Below are 15,167 nucleotides of genomic sequence, written 5' to 3'. Positions count from 1 at the left end.
AATAAGTTTTTCCCAAATATCTCTTGACACCTGTCAACTACAATTCTTTATCCATTTCACCTTCTTCATAACTGCTCTAGTTCCGAAGATCCCTATACTAGTCATCGAAAAAACCCACCCTGTTTACGTGTATTATAAAAATAAATTCCGGTTTTTAACCTTAAAGACCTAAATAATTCGTCTAAACAAATGTTTCGAATGGAAGGTTAATGTCAGAGAAAATTTCAGAATTCAATTTCATTCATAAAACGGTTCTCTTTGGGCCAAAACTTTATTATTTATTAGAAGAACTCTAGCTGCAAAATCACGCAAAATTGTATTTCGAATTGTTTCCCAAAAGAAAACAAGGTAAACGTGTAAAAACAAGGTAATAGAATTATGCAAATATAAGAGAACCAGAACCCATCGTCCAAGTCTCAAATATCGCCTAAATGGTGATTCGCGTTACTTTTCGCGAAGTGTTGTAGCTATTCTTTCAGGAAAAATAAAATAAATGCTTTCTTAAAGATCATCTTTCTAGAAAGACGCAAAAACGTTAATCATAAAACAACTCACTCACTAACTGATCTATCAAGATCATGCTGAGAGAAATAGAAATGAGGAGCAACAGATTTATTCGACTGTGTCCGTTGCACGAAAAAAAAAAATATTCTCCTTAAAAAGTGGATCTGCCCAGAAGTTCCTTTATATGGATTGTCATTTAACATTCTTCCAAAATGAAACAAAAGTAATGTTTAGAGGCAAAATGTTTTACTTGTTTTGTCGCTTAGGACAAAAACCAACCACATTGAACTACAATGTTTAGAGAACGTCTGATTTAAATGTGTAAAATGAATTGATTTTGATGATTTTTATTGGATTAGTCAATTGTAGTGAGAAGCAACCTGTCAGTCAATCTATCTAATTCGTAATGTATAACGTGGAGGTCTCCAGGTAGGCAACAACGCAAAAACCAAACAATCAAATTTACTAACAAGCCGATACTATATATTACCGGAGCGGATTTATATCCCACAATGGGTCATTGTCGAAGTGACTATCTCAACTCTGACTCTGAATGATAGAGACCTCTATAAAAGACCCATTATGTTGGACCGCACGGTTCGCCGCAAGGGACATCTTTATTGAATAGGTTTATATCTGAATGTGTTGTCTTAGTGGCTTTGCCTTTATGTTTATGCCTTCGCAGATTAGTTTGTTTTAACTTATTGTGCTGCTCACCTTGGCGCTATTGACTGGATAATTATTTCAGGGTAATTAAATGCCCAGCCAAGAGCGTTTCATTTAAATTGAGGCAGGAACATTTTCCTTCTTCCCTGATTTAGTTTGCGAATTTAACGTGAGTGGTTTTGGCTTATACAGCGACTTTGGACATATCTTATACTCCAATGTTTCCTGTTGTTGCACTAATTCCGAATCACCCTGTGTAATATTGTCTGCTTCAATTTTGTTCATTTATACTTCAGCTAAGTAGGACTTGGAAATTCCATGCTAATTATCGGTAAAATGATATAGTATTTATATCCAACTATGCTTAAAAATTATGCTTACTAACAGAGCAACAAACTAATAATAATTTAATATCCGCAATTTCTGATTGTATCTGTATGCTAGATTTTAGAGGAAACATTCATATAACAACAATTAACTAAAGACTGCCAACGGTGCCTTTCAACATCAGTAATAAAACACATTCTTTTAAACACTTTTATATGGCATCATACAATCAAAAATTAGAATTGATCACTGGCTACATAGTAAGAATAAATATTGACGGGAAGAATAATATAGAGATATAGAAAGAGGTAGCGACAGCGCATGGAAAACTTAAAGGTAAGAATAACATGTGAAGTCGTAAAAAGAAACATGCCAACCAATGCAGACGAAACACAGTAATCGAATATTTCGAAGTGCAATCTCTATATTTTTACCAAAAGTATTAATACAAATTTGTAGCGATCCAGCAAAAAGTTGGAAAAATTATGAGATCCATTTTATGGCAAAATATACAGGGTGTTCCGGAATATGTGGGGATGCTCTCGAATTTGTATATGAGACGTTAAAAAAATCATAACTAGTTCCTATAAAAAAGTTTCCAGAGTTAAAAAAGTTTCCTCTACGGAGATACAGGCCTCTAAAGCAGCCACCAGAAAAGCGATTTTTTTAAAATAACTTTTAGAACACTTCATGCAATTTAATCATTTTTTCATACAATGAACAGTACATCATCGCTCTTAAAAAGGATCCATGAAAACATGTTTAACATTTCGGTTTGCCAGGGATGGACTAGGTGGAGCACAATAATAGTGATATGTTTTTTACCTCATTGTACAGGGACACGAAAATAATGTATTTAGGTAGCTTTAACCTTAAACTGAAAAAAAGACACTCTTGATTCATATCGATAAACAGAATGGTTTTCGAAGAAAAAATATTTTTCTTGAATACGGATTTTAATGCATTATTTTTGCAATCCAATTTTAATGCGGTGTGCTCCATTGTAAAGGGTAAAAAAAATTACTGTGCTCCACCTAGTCCAGTCCTGGAAAACCAAAATGCTAAAAATGTTTTCATGGGTCCTTTGGGACCTAGGGGTGCCCTAGGGGGTCAAGTCCCTAAGCCCTCTGGATTTTTTTATAGAAATTTGTTATGTTTTTTTAACGTCCCCTGTACAAATCCAAGACCATGCCCACATATTGCGGAACACCCTGTAAAAATGGATATAGTAGTAATACCAATATATGAAGAAAGCAACCAACGTAAAGAAATTCCAGTCAGTAGATTTAGTGATGAATATACAATATGGACACTTAGACAAATACGAACAAGCATGGTTCAGAGCTGAACGATCCAGAAAGAAATTTAGCTAACAGTAATAACAAAATACATACATGTATTATTTGTGATTTTCACAAAGGCATATGTCTCCGAAGAAAATATGTAGAAAGTATTAGATAAAAGGTCCCTAAATAATGCTTCTAAAGGCAATCCAGAAATATAACATTCCTAATAAATTAAACTTGAAAACTCACTCTCAAAGCTTTTAAAATATCGGATGAGTTTAGATAGAGTTAAAATTTGCACCAACTTTATTTAAAATATACCTAACATACGTCCTGGAAAGCAGAAGAAAAAATGTTATCAAATCAGGTTCCAATTGAAAATTATATGTATTACCTTACACTTTGCAGATGATTAAGCTGTTAAGATCTCAGACGAGTACGATTTAAGGAGAATAATGATTCGAGTTTTTCAGAAGAACAGAAGGAGCTCACTCTAGGAAACAGAACAACAATAACAACTCGAATGGAACATTTTTATCTTTTAGTGAGAATAGGGAACAACAACAGATACTAATAGGAACTGGCGTAGAGATTAAACCAAGAAAATAAAGTAATATCCGCGTTGATTCTAAATGACTGAAGACAAAAAGCGATTATTCGAATTTGTCGTGTTAATTGCATGCGATATCTTCAACGTTTCTTCTATTGAGTTTTGGGGCTTAAACGATTACTCAACGTCATTGTTTGCAGATGTAATTAGCTATTTACTGCAGTAGTAATTGCAGAACACCCAGCTACAACGCATTTGTCCTTAATTGCTAGCATAGTTATTGGATGCTTTAACAACAATTGTAAAAACTAAAATTATCTTTTATCCAATTCTTAATCGCTTCATGAGATTACGGCGAATTTATAGGCACTTGAAACTTTAATGGACAATTTCATTTCAATTGTCTACGATTGATAGTCTCTCATGAAATTCGCTATTGGTTGCTTTCACCAACATAGTTTTGGACGAACGGAATCCGCGAAAATATCTTGAACCAAACCAATGAAGAAATAGTATCGGTATAATTATCTTATTTCTGATTATAGCAAATTCATATCACTGCTCGTCCGAACAGAACAAGTTTATTTTGCTTCTGTCTGTCTGACTTGTTTATTTTTTTTATTAGTTATTAGTTTCTAGAAGCTTTTTAAAGTTAAAACAAAAATTATGATCGGCTTCATTAGAAGGAATTTTCTGGAATAAATAATAATAAGTAAAGGAGTTTACATGTGTTACTACAAAACAAAAAAATTTGGGTGTCCTTAAATTACTCATTCCAGCATGTTTTTAAGTCTTAATTAGACCAATTGCCCAAAATTGTATATTTTTATTGCACTGTAAACCGCTTTGATAGCCAGTTTTTATACTGTTGCTTCCGTTTTGATAAAGCTTGATTTATTTCTCGAGTCGATAAGAATTTGTTTTTAGACAAATTGTAGAGACATACAACAAAGGTTCCAATTTACTAGTAAAACCTGATGATGGGGTGCTTGTGTATTAAATCGTGGGTTTATTTTGCAAGAATAGCTCTGAAACCTTGCGAATTTATTTATTGTAAAATTCAGAGTGCTATTCTGGATTATACGGTGTTTCTACCTAATCATGCTAATCAAAATGCTACTAATACAATAAAGTTTAAGATTAAAATGTGTCATTAATAATGGGATAAAGCGGGATGTTACAGCGCTTATTAAATAAAAAAACGTATGACACCAGGTTGAAAAAAGCCTGCAAGCATAAGAAAGAAGAAAAGCGAAGAAGTGATGCTTGTTTGTGAAATATGGAACGAGTAAATGTTTAAATTTACTGATTTTCTAATTCATGTTTTTTGGATAATTTGCCATTTAGATTGAGAAAAATTATAAACTTATGGAATTTAATTCATTTAAGCCAAGATTATTTGAGAAATTTTCCAATCGAACATTGGTCCGTTACAGTAAAAGATGACAAATGGTCTCCATTATTTATAAAATTTACAGTCCGATTTTCCTTTTTTAAATTTTTGCAGTTGACTGAAAAAAATGGTTAGTTTACAGGATTTAAACCTTAGTTTCATTCCATCTACGTTTGAACCAAGCGCAGGATTTCTTCATTAAAGATAAAATAAGGAAAAAACACGAGCTGCTTCTCGTATACCCGAAGACGTATAGATACTATAAAATTGAAGATGGTCGTAAGCGAACTCGAATTAACGATTGAAACCAATTAAACGAGGAAAATACAAGAGCATTAAAGAAACCGAACAAAAATCCAACTTAAACGCAGTTGGTGCTGCGAAGCTGCGTAGCTCTCCCTTCTACACATCCTGTCCCTGCTACATAAATGTATGACGAATTTAATTGGCAAATTTCGCATTAGAACGTGATATTTACAGCGGAATGGGGGACATGGAGGTAGGCAATTGGCGGTACCGTGACATAAACGTATGCAAATTTCCTTGTTGTTATACCGCCGTCTAAGCATCGGTAAACACCCATTGGGTTAGTTCCATTGATTTCCTTAATCAACATTTTCTTTATTACTGCTTTTCATAATCCATTGTTGATTTCATGAAACAAGAATATCTAGTATGCAGGTATTATGCAAGAGTATCTAGCATAATATGGTTTAAATAAGTAGGCATAGACAATTAATTAAAATAAGTAGGCATACACAATTAGTTAAAATACTAAGTAGGTAGATGCTTTATTGTGCTATTGATCTTAAGGTCTTCACTAATTCCATGAAATAAGCCGGGAACTTTTTAAAACATTGGGTGGAACTGGGGAGATGCGTTAGAGTGGATCCCCCAAAAAAACTATTGATAAACAAAAGTTAAATAGCCCTACCTTCATATAGAAAAAATAAAACACTGACTTAATTGCTATAATGGGATACACTTTTATAACTATTCCTTGATCAGCCGTAGTGCGCGGATGGTACTACTTTTTTGGAGATCATCAAGATGCTCAGTTTGAACTGTATATAACTGCGATTCTAAATAGAAGAAAATGTTCGCGCTATAAAGGGTGTTCCACCGGAAGTCGCCGCGATCGATATCTGGCAAATGATAATTAGGGGAAATTTGAAAATTGAACCGTGTGCCGAAAACACTGGAGGCAAGTGGTCTAAAATATTCTAAAAATTTCCACACTTCCGGTTATACCGGAAGTAGGTATAAACTTGCTTATTTTAAATGAAACACTCTATATCTTATTACATTTTATATTTCTACTCCAAATTCTAAATATATTTCATGTACAATATCCTCTACCTAAGTCTAACGGTTGGCGCAGAGCTGATCAAGTGGCTTGGTGCTCCAACTCAACGCACCGACGCAGTAACTCAGTTTGTACAAAGTGAGTTCAGTCGCAGTCAGAGACAGTTTTATTAAACAGTTTCAAGTCTCGCAAACCGTTAATCCGCTTTAATAAATTAGTTATAACTCATTAACTCAGAGAGCGGAAACAACTTAAAAGCGCAACTCAACACTCACTCAAGACACTGTATACAGGGTGATTCAAAATTGGTGTCATTCCTTTTAAGGAGTAAAAATATTAACAGTTGAAAATCGAATTTCAACTTTGTTATTAAGCATTATTTTGAAAGTGTTCTAAGTTTAATTGGAAGCATATTGGAATACTTAAGCATTCAAAAGAAAAATTACGATCTTTGCTTCAAATTACGGAAATTTTTGATATTCAAGAAGTTCTCGTCTACAATTTTTTGGCAAAAAGTCAAAGCGGCAATGATACTTTTTGGCATTAACAGATAGGTGGTAGGTGGATAGCCCTTGTCAATAATAACAATAATTTGTCAAACTGTGACTTAATTTGAATTTCTTTTCACGAATTTGCGGATATGTGATTAGTTCAGGGGAAATGCTACAGTAACATTAATTAAATAAAATCGGCTACATTCCTAACACGTATGTAAGATTCACATTAAACTAATGGATTACTGAACACCGGTATAAATTGAGCAGAAGTTAATTAACCGAATACGAGAAGCTGCTCGAAAAGAGTGCATAATAAGGTGATTACACGGGCACTTGTTTGGAGTTACAGACTCAAATGTATGTTTTTGTAATTTGTAAACAAATTAATAATTCCAGGTTATGAGTTTCGAAATAGGTTTCGTCATTCAACGATTCCTGTTGAATTTACCGTTTAGCCTTGTCTATCTTATTGTCACTTTCTCTATTTATCCATAGTTAAAGGAGTTTTAAATAATTACGAAGCAACAGGTATTTACGTAATGTTAATTAGCCAGATTACCCTGAAAACGTCGTTGCCGTTTTTCTAATATAGTTTTTTGCAAATTTCTCAGTTTTTAAAAACAATTTTTTTTTACTATTTTTCCTGTACTCGTAAAACACTGCAAGACCACACCTCCAGAAGAATGACGCCAATTTTGAATGACCCTGTATGTAGGATGATATTAATGTCTGATCACATAAACTCTTGTAGTAGTGTAGTACCCAAATTTTACGTGTACTACCCAAATTTACAACATTTTGGTAAATTTAAAGATACCGATTAAATTTAAATAAGAAAAAAAACAGATTAAACTGCAAATATTTCGATTCAAACAGATTATCGACATCTAGCATATTTTATTCGAAACCTTAGAGCCAAATTCACATTTTCTATTATGTAAAAGAAATTCCACCAACTAAGTACCTGGTTCCAAATAAAATTGCAGAAATCAAGGAATTGGATAAAATACAGTTACGTAAAGTACAGTTTGATACAAACTTTTATAAGCATCCTTGATCAGTTTTCAGGAGAAAGCTGTTTAAATTGAGTTATATTTCGGATGGGATCATTCATTTCATAGAAACATTCATAGTTTTGTGGCTGCAATGACAAAGCAAAAATGTTTGATTATAAAAAGGTCTTCCAATCAAAAACATCATTTCGCGTGTGTTTAAACCGCAACACACCAAATATATCAATTCTCGTACAACATAAGTTAGGACAGCTAGCAAAAATCGAAAAAGGCAGATTATCAAAATGTTTTTAGCACGTGTAGAATCCCATGAAAGTTGCTCGCTCATCATTTATCTTTGACTTTGAACCAAAGTAGTTTTGGACAGCAGAAAGCATCATCAAATTGCATTTTGTTTCCAAATCGATGTATTGCTCTCAAGCTATATGTAAAAAATTATATTGAAAGGTTAAAGCCTAGCATCGAATTCAACGGTTTCTCGGGAAGTATTCTCCAAGCCTACGAGCTGTTTGGTTTCGGAACATATGACTAGGTGAAATTATCAGAGTCTTGCGCTAAAATTATCAGGTTCCAGCTCGAAATAAATTCTAATTTAACCAATAAAGTACTAGATTCTCTAATAAATATGGTTTCTACACAATGGAATCCCCGTTGGGGATCTGAAATATTTTAAGTCGGTGCTCGTTTGTTATGCTGGAACATTAAGGGGCCTCGTAAAGTTCGCCTATGGGGCGGGGGGCCCATGATGGTCGATGGCCGTGTGGGCGCCAACCGACGAAGAATGGACCATACGTAATCCGTTAGCAGACCGGCCCTGGATTTATGATTCTAATATTGCAACCTAGCTTTTGGCGGATTTGATCTAATCGTTGGACATATATTGCGACCGTTTCTAGACATTATCCTATCAACAACAGCGACTCTAAGAATCGTTGAATTACTCATGTCGCCCATTACAACGGTTTTATTTGTCTAACCTCTTCCTGGTGGTCCTTCAGCTGTTTCGTAATTATTATCAAATGATTTAACCACTGAAGCTGAGCAAATCTTTCAATATAACTTGCGCGCATCTGATTTAAAGTTCTGCGATATTACTTTTTTATAGTTTAAATGTACAGGTCATATTATTTTGAATTTTCCTATAGGAGTATCGAGCTTCCAAAACGTAAACAGCATTAATACATTATGAAACAGCACGTCAAATATCGTTCACACAAGGTGGCGATTTTGCGGTAGATGTTCAAGTCGGAAAGCCATTTTTTATTAATAAGCGTTTTGGAGTAGACGGTCCAGTATAGAAGTAAAATTGAAAGAAGAATAGAAAAGATATTGAGAAAAAAGCATGTTTGAGGAGTTGGTTATGAAGTTATAAAAAACAAATATACTTATACAAATCGATGTGAAAATATGAGCTAAATCGAGAATAATTAAAAGAAAATGAAAATGTACATTATAAAATGTAATAGAAATCGACCAAAAAACTTATTCATCTATCGCTTTTATTTGGCGTCAAAACATGGCAAAATGTGCATGTAGGCGATAAATTTTTAAGAATAATTGTAAACATTTTGACTTTAAATCTGAGAATAGTGAGTTAACGAGTGAGGCACAGATGCAAATGCGTGTTAATATTAGAATCAGCCTCTCTTACTCAACAGAACTCCGCCTTAAAAAGCAAACCCACCCTAAAGCAATATGACAAATTGATATATTTCATGCATTGCCACATAATATATATCCTAAAGGTATAACAATCACGCAATAGAGCGAACGTATATTTATAGCCGAACACACTGTATAATCGAACGAATTCCCATAAATCCTACTAGAGGCAATAAATAAGCCTTAAAGACACAAATCGGAAAACAAACTGGGGAAAAGCGTCTTTTATGGGTTCATTTCAATATTAAGTCGTTTAAAATAATATACTGCCAATGCATATAAGGCCTAGAATACCTTTGAGAGATATATACCGAGCGGTTTTCAATGTATGCACATCCTAAATTAGCCAATTTTAGTTCCCTTGTATTGGACGACTTTTTGCTCGTATTTTGCATGTAACATGCAATAACGTGATATTTTTAGATTTGCATATAGTGGTACGTATAAAGAGAAAGAACTGTCTATATCAAGTACTCCGATCGCCTTTCCATCGCTTTAGAAAGGCAAATATTTAATAATGAGTTCCAGCTTTGTCAGGATTATGTTAGCCTGTGTCCTTACACATATTTAAGATAATGAAAGAGTCACAACATTATTTATTACCTACTTCAAACTTAAACAATAACTTGCGGAGCCTTTTTATTTTTCGGTTCAAATATTGATGCTAATTAGTAGGCTTCCAAGATTTTGCAATTTTATCAGGTATGATATACACAATTATTTTCTTAAGTGAAGAATGTTTTACCACTGATCTGGTAGTTTCATTATGCAATATAGTTTAATTTCCGAGTTAAATACAGAAATTTTCCAGAAACCCAAGCAATAAAGCATAGCATTGTTTCTAATGAATGAATAAACTGAGAGGTTGTAAAGTATGATGATATGTATTAGACATATTAAGTTAACTAACTACATTTAAGAAAGCGAAATTTCCACATATAACGAGATACATAAGAGTAACTTCTAGAGCTTTAAAGATCCAGAATCAGTTAAATAAGCGAAGTTGGGCAGGTCTTTAATGCACCATTAATTTCGGTTATCTTTTGTTTTTCTTTTTAATTTCTTTATAATTTTCTAGTTTATGCATTGCATGCAATTTAACTGCATTCAAAACAAAGCGCCATTTATGCATGTTGGTGTTAATTACCTTCTTAACTTAACCATCTGAACATTAGCTTAAGCGAAATAATGTAATTACAGTTTCGCACTGTAGTTCGCACAGTTCTGTGCACATTTTGAGCAATTAACAAGAATTTGTTCCGTTTCTTACTATTTCAAATTTGTCTGTAAAACAAATTTTATAACTGTTCAATGGAAAATTATGCTCTCAAATAGGCAACATATCCCAAAGTCTATTCTTGCGTTTTGACACAGAAAATTTAATTAACTAGTTTTAGGATTTATTACTGTATTTTTATTACAAAATCTATAAGTGGGCACTAAAATTAAGAAGAAAACAATATTATAATTTTTTTAAACGGGTGAAAATGAACCTGAAAAATGCAGTTGGATTTGAAAATAAATTATACTGAATCTTTAGTAAATCACGTCGACAAGTTTTCAATTATATCAATCAAGTTGAAGAAAATTGCTAATAGTGATTTATATACCTATCTGTTGCAAACGGATTAAAAAGTTCTTATTGGAGACCATCATATAATAGAAATTATTTTTTTGCAAAAACCCTTCGAAACTGTATCCTATAATAATATTTCAAATTTCTGTTCATATAATAATTTTCAACGGTTTGCTGTATCAAGCCCTTTAAATGTTAGGAATGTTACCGAATAGAAATCACCATAAAGATGTATCGGCACAATCAAATCAAATTAGCGAAATTATGCCGCAGCCTATAGTTCCGCCAATTTCCCTTCGAATAAAGATAGCAGCAGAAGGCTTTAATTCTCGCCTTGTTAATTAATTCGAATAATTCGAATGATAAATCCATTTGCATAATTGCCTTAATTGACGCCGGCTTCTTATTCAGCATCGTTTTATGTGAGCGATAGGAAACAATCAACTATTTTATGAATCTGTACATAAAATTGAATATCAATTCTATATACTTTAGATCGATTGGTCATGTAATTCAGAATATCTGTTCTGGTCTTGATTGTAAATTGATTTTATGACGGTTTTAAATTGATATCATTCGACTCACTATAGCGTATAATAAACGTAAAATCTGATATTTTTAGAAAAAGAGATTGCATTTAGATAAGAGTTTAACAAACAAAACAAAAAATTGTTGATTGCACCAACCACATAATGTTTGATAATAAAATTTAGAACAAAATAACAATTACCTTTTTATACAGGGTGTCAATTTATTGTATCAAAATGTAACAATTATTATTATGTATTGTTGTTTTATTTTTTTAATATCATTGCAGTTGTGGATTAGGTACTGATGTGCCAGAAGTCATCAAGTTTTCAAACGCATTTTTTTCTAACCGACTCTTTTAAATAACTGTCTACATAACTTAATACTTATTTTATCTGTATAATAAAAAGATAATTGTTTAAAGAAGCGAAGCAAAGAACTTGATGCAGCAAGAATTCAATTACCAAAGAATATAATGTTTCTGATCGCCTCTAAAATGTTAAAACACAACAATAAGAATACGCAGTGTCCCACTAGTCGTGCACTTTTTTGCACTCTCTTTCACTAAACACTCAAGCAATTTAATTTTCAAACCCTTTTTGTCCTCAAAATTAAGTGCTTTGTTGCTTCTTTAAAAGTCACAAATTTTACAAACTCCAACAAAAACTTTGATTTGAATTCAAAAAACTTCATTTTGAAAACTTCCAATCCTTAATATCTTTCTTGCAGTTATAGAAAATATGAAAAATCGGAAAGACCTGTAATTTTATTTGTAAGGGGACACTTTAAATCAATATTTTTGGCCTCCTTGCTTCAGCCCCCTAGGACGGGTAGATGTCACCCTTAGAATCTTAAATGGGAAGAGGGTCAAGTGGCACATCGTTTTAAAGGCCGTTCAATTATCTTTACATTAGTTATTACTTTATTGCTTTTTGTCCAGAGTTTCCCTCATAATCGCGTTTCAAAGTAGTAGAAACAATTAAACTTGCTTGCATTCGAATATTGGTTTTCAGGTTAGTATTTACACAAAAACAATTGAATTGGGTCCTTGTCTCCTTGTAATACAAATTATTAGAAGATTACACTGTTTTTTACAACTAGATTTTCTTCCTGTGATTTAACGATTTTAGCGGTATAACCGAATCTTCTAATCATTTGTACATCCAATGACAGAATTTTTGTTTAAACACTAATCTGAAAACCAAAATTTCAATGCAGGCAAGTTTAATTATTTCCATAATTTTGAGACGCCATTATTCGAAAACCTCTGAACAAAAAGCAACAAAGTAGTAACTAATGTAAAGAGAAGTGGACGCCCTTTAAACAATGTGCCACTTAACCCCCCTTCCCATTTACGATTATAAGGGTGACATCTAGCCGTCCTTGTGAGTTGAAACAAGGCTAAAAATATTAATTTAAAGTGTTCCCCTTACAAATAAAATTTACGGGTCTTTCCGATTTTTCATATTTTAAACTGCAAGAAAGTTATTAAGGGTGGGAAGTTTTCAAATTGACACCCGATATGTATATTCCACAGGCAACGAAACTTGTGGAAGATTGGAGGACAGAAAAATATAATTTTTAAATTTTTATTAAGAAATAATAAAAATATATAAGAATAATATAGAGAGCTATTGGCTATCAATTTATTGCAATTATTTGAGTGTTGTAGCAACCAAACGAAAATACGTTATCGAAAAAACCTGTTTCTGAAGATGAAATTTATAGTAATAGAATTGTTAATGCAAAAGTGTTTTCCGTTCCGGAAAAAAAATTTTTTGATTAACGGCCATACTTTAACAAATCCATTCTTAATACAGATTGATCAGAAATTTATTGGTATTGTATTAGATAAAATATTCAAATTCAAACGAGAATCTGCAGGCCTTGAGCTATCGAGTTGTCATGTTATTTCATCTAACATCCTCCTTGATTCACGAGCCTTCCAATTTGCTCTGCTCTTCCTCACTGACATTCCGAATGGTTTATGATATCTAAAGCCGTATTCACGACTACTTTTAGAACTATCTAACTCTCTTAAATATCTACAGTCGGAACGCAAGATGCTAAGATTGATAATCGACTTATCTTCGCATGGATAGGGTTTCGTAGTTTCAAAGTTAACAGATTTTAACTTGGCGGCAATTTACGGCCTTTGTACTTCTACGGATGATGTCATTTGTACAGTTAGCTCAAATGGGTACGCTTTTACAATAAAAGTCACTCGCGAAGATTAATAAGCATCTATTAAAGTCAATTATCAATTTTCAGTTAACAGGTATCTCAATAGGACAGACGTTATCGGAGACTTCATCGAAAATAGATATAAATTTCACAGTTATTGGATTTTTTTACGCCAGTGCTGTAGACCGAAGAAGTTAACTTTTGTCAACAAATACCAATATTTATTGATTAAAAAAAACGAATTTAGTATAAAACGAAACAATAATGTGCATCAAATTATATTTTTTATCCGAACATTTAGAAAATAAATATACTTTATGAGCAGCTGCTCTAGTTAAAACGATCGTTCTGAGGAAGAAAGCCATAGGAATGATAAATAAATTGGCTTCTTCTGTGTTTGATTTATCAGCCGGTGTTTCCCACGGGAGCTGTAACATCTCAGTTATGATTGAAGATGCGAACTCACCATATATGCTCAGTTTACGAGGCGGCGGTTAAAACGCGGAATGCCATCGCATTTCACGTTTTGTGCCGTATTGGCATCAATTGATCGCATCGATCTTGTATAATCAGTGAACCCGGTGTTATGGCCACATAAAACTAAAAGGACTTATTCGGAAGCCATCACACATACGTTACGAAATCCCCCTAGAATGATCAAATTGTCAAAAATAATAAGACAATTTCAATTACAAAACCAAGATGATTGTTTCACTATCTCTTTAGAGAAAAGAACGTGGAATGTGATTGGGAATGTTCAACCTGTTAACGAATAGTTAGTTTTAATATATCGCAATTTGGTTAAGTGATGAGTCTCAGAGTTGAACAATTCAGAGGTATTTTATTAGTTAGAAGAAAACTGATTTTTTGTTCAACTGAACATTTACAAGATTTTTTCGGCGAGAACTCCTGTAAAGTGCTCTAGTGTAGCAGCAGTTTTGCAACAGATGATTTGGGGCGTTTTTCAATGCTTCGTAATTTGCCCTAAGATTTCAAAAGCAGCAGCCGCATCTCAAACTAGAAATTCACATACAGAATCCCGTTTTTTGTTGGGTTTCAGTAATTATCTTATGAGTGCAACCTTACAACTAGCTCTAAAATATACTTTACTCCAAAATATTTCAACTCTTTCCATTACATAATACACCATTATAATATTTATTTACGTAACCAGTAGGATATGAATATTATTAACGCACGCATGTGAAGATTTGCACGACGAGGCTGGGGGCCGAATCGTGTAATCACATAAGTGCGTTAATAATATAATATCCTACGTGTTACGTACAATATTTTAAGTGCAACTATAACTATTATTATTTTAATAGTTATTTGAGGAAAAATAGTTAGTTATAAAATTGAATACAGAACACCGGTAATGAAAATTTGTTGTTGCCATCAGAATCATTGCCAAATTGTGTTTTAAAATTACACATTTCGTAATGAGTTCAAGCGATAATCTGCCATGTGACATCGAGAACGAAGCTTTTAATGTTGTTTCAGATCTTGTGCCAGGGAAACTACGGAAGAACTGCCAAGAAGCTTTTGATCGGTTCCAGAAATGGTGCAGTGAACGAAAGATACTCAACTTAACAAGCTACAAAGGATTATTAGTATATTTTAAGAAAGTAAGCATAATACAGGGTGGCCATTTTCTGAATATTTGTATCGGTAA

The 15,167-nt window shown here is 33.1% G+C and overlaps 1 long non-coding RNA gene across 1 annotated transcript in view; it reads left to right on the top strand.

Annotated features, from left to right (window-relative positions):
* Positions 1-15,159, top strand: part of LOC125503502 — a 137,057-nt gene extending 121,898 nt beyond the window's left edge. Inside the window, exon 6 of the long non-coding RNA XR_007280922.1 lies at positions 14,996-15,159. This is a non-coding gene — a long non-coding RNA (uncharacterized LOC125503502). The remainder of the gene's footprint in view (positions 1-14,995) is intronic.
* The last annotated feature ends 8 nt before the right edge of the window (positions 15,160-15,167 follow it).

The sequence above is a fragment of the Dendroctonus ponderosae genome, unplaced genomic scaffold (assembly GCF_020466585.1).
Source record: "Dendroctonus ponderosae isolate FM_Combo_2020 unplaced genomic scaffold, Dpon_F_20191213v2 Dpon_F_20191213_2, whole genome shotgun sequence".
In the NCBI taxonomy this organism is placed as follows: Eukaryota; Metazoa; Arthropoda; class Insecta; order Coleoptera; family Curculionidae; genus Dendroctonus; species Dendroctonus ponderosae.
The sequence above is the reverse complement of the archived record's forward strand: the minus strand, read 5'-3'. Positions and strand labels throughout refer to the sequence as shown.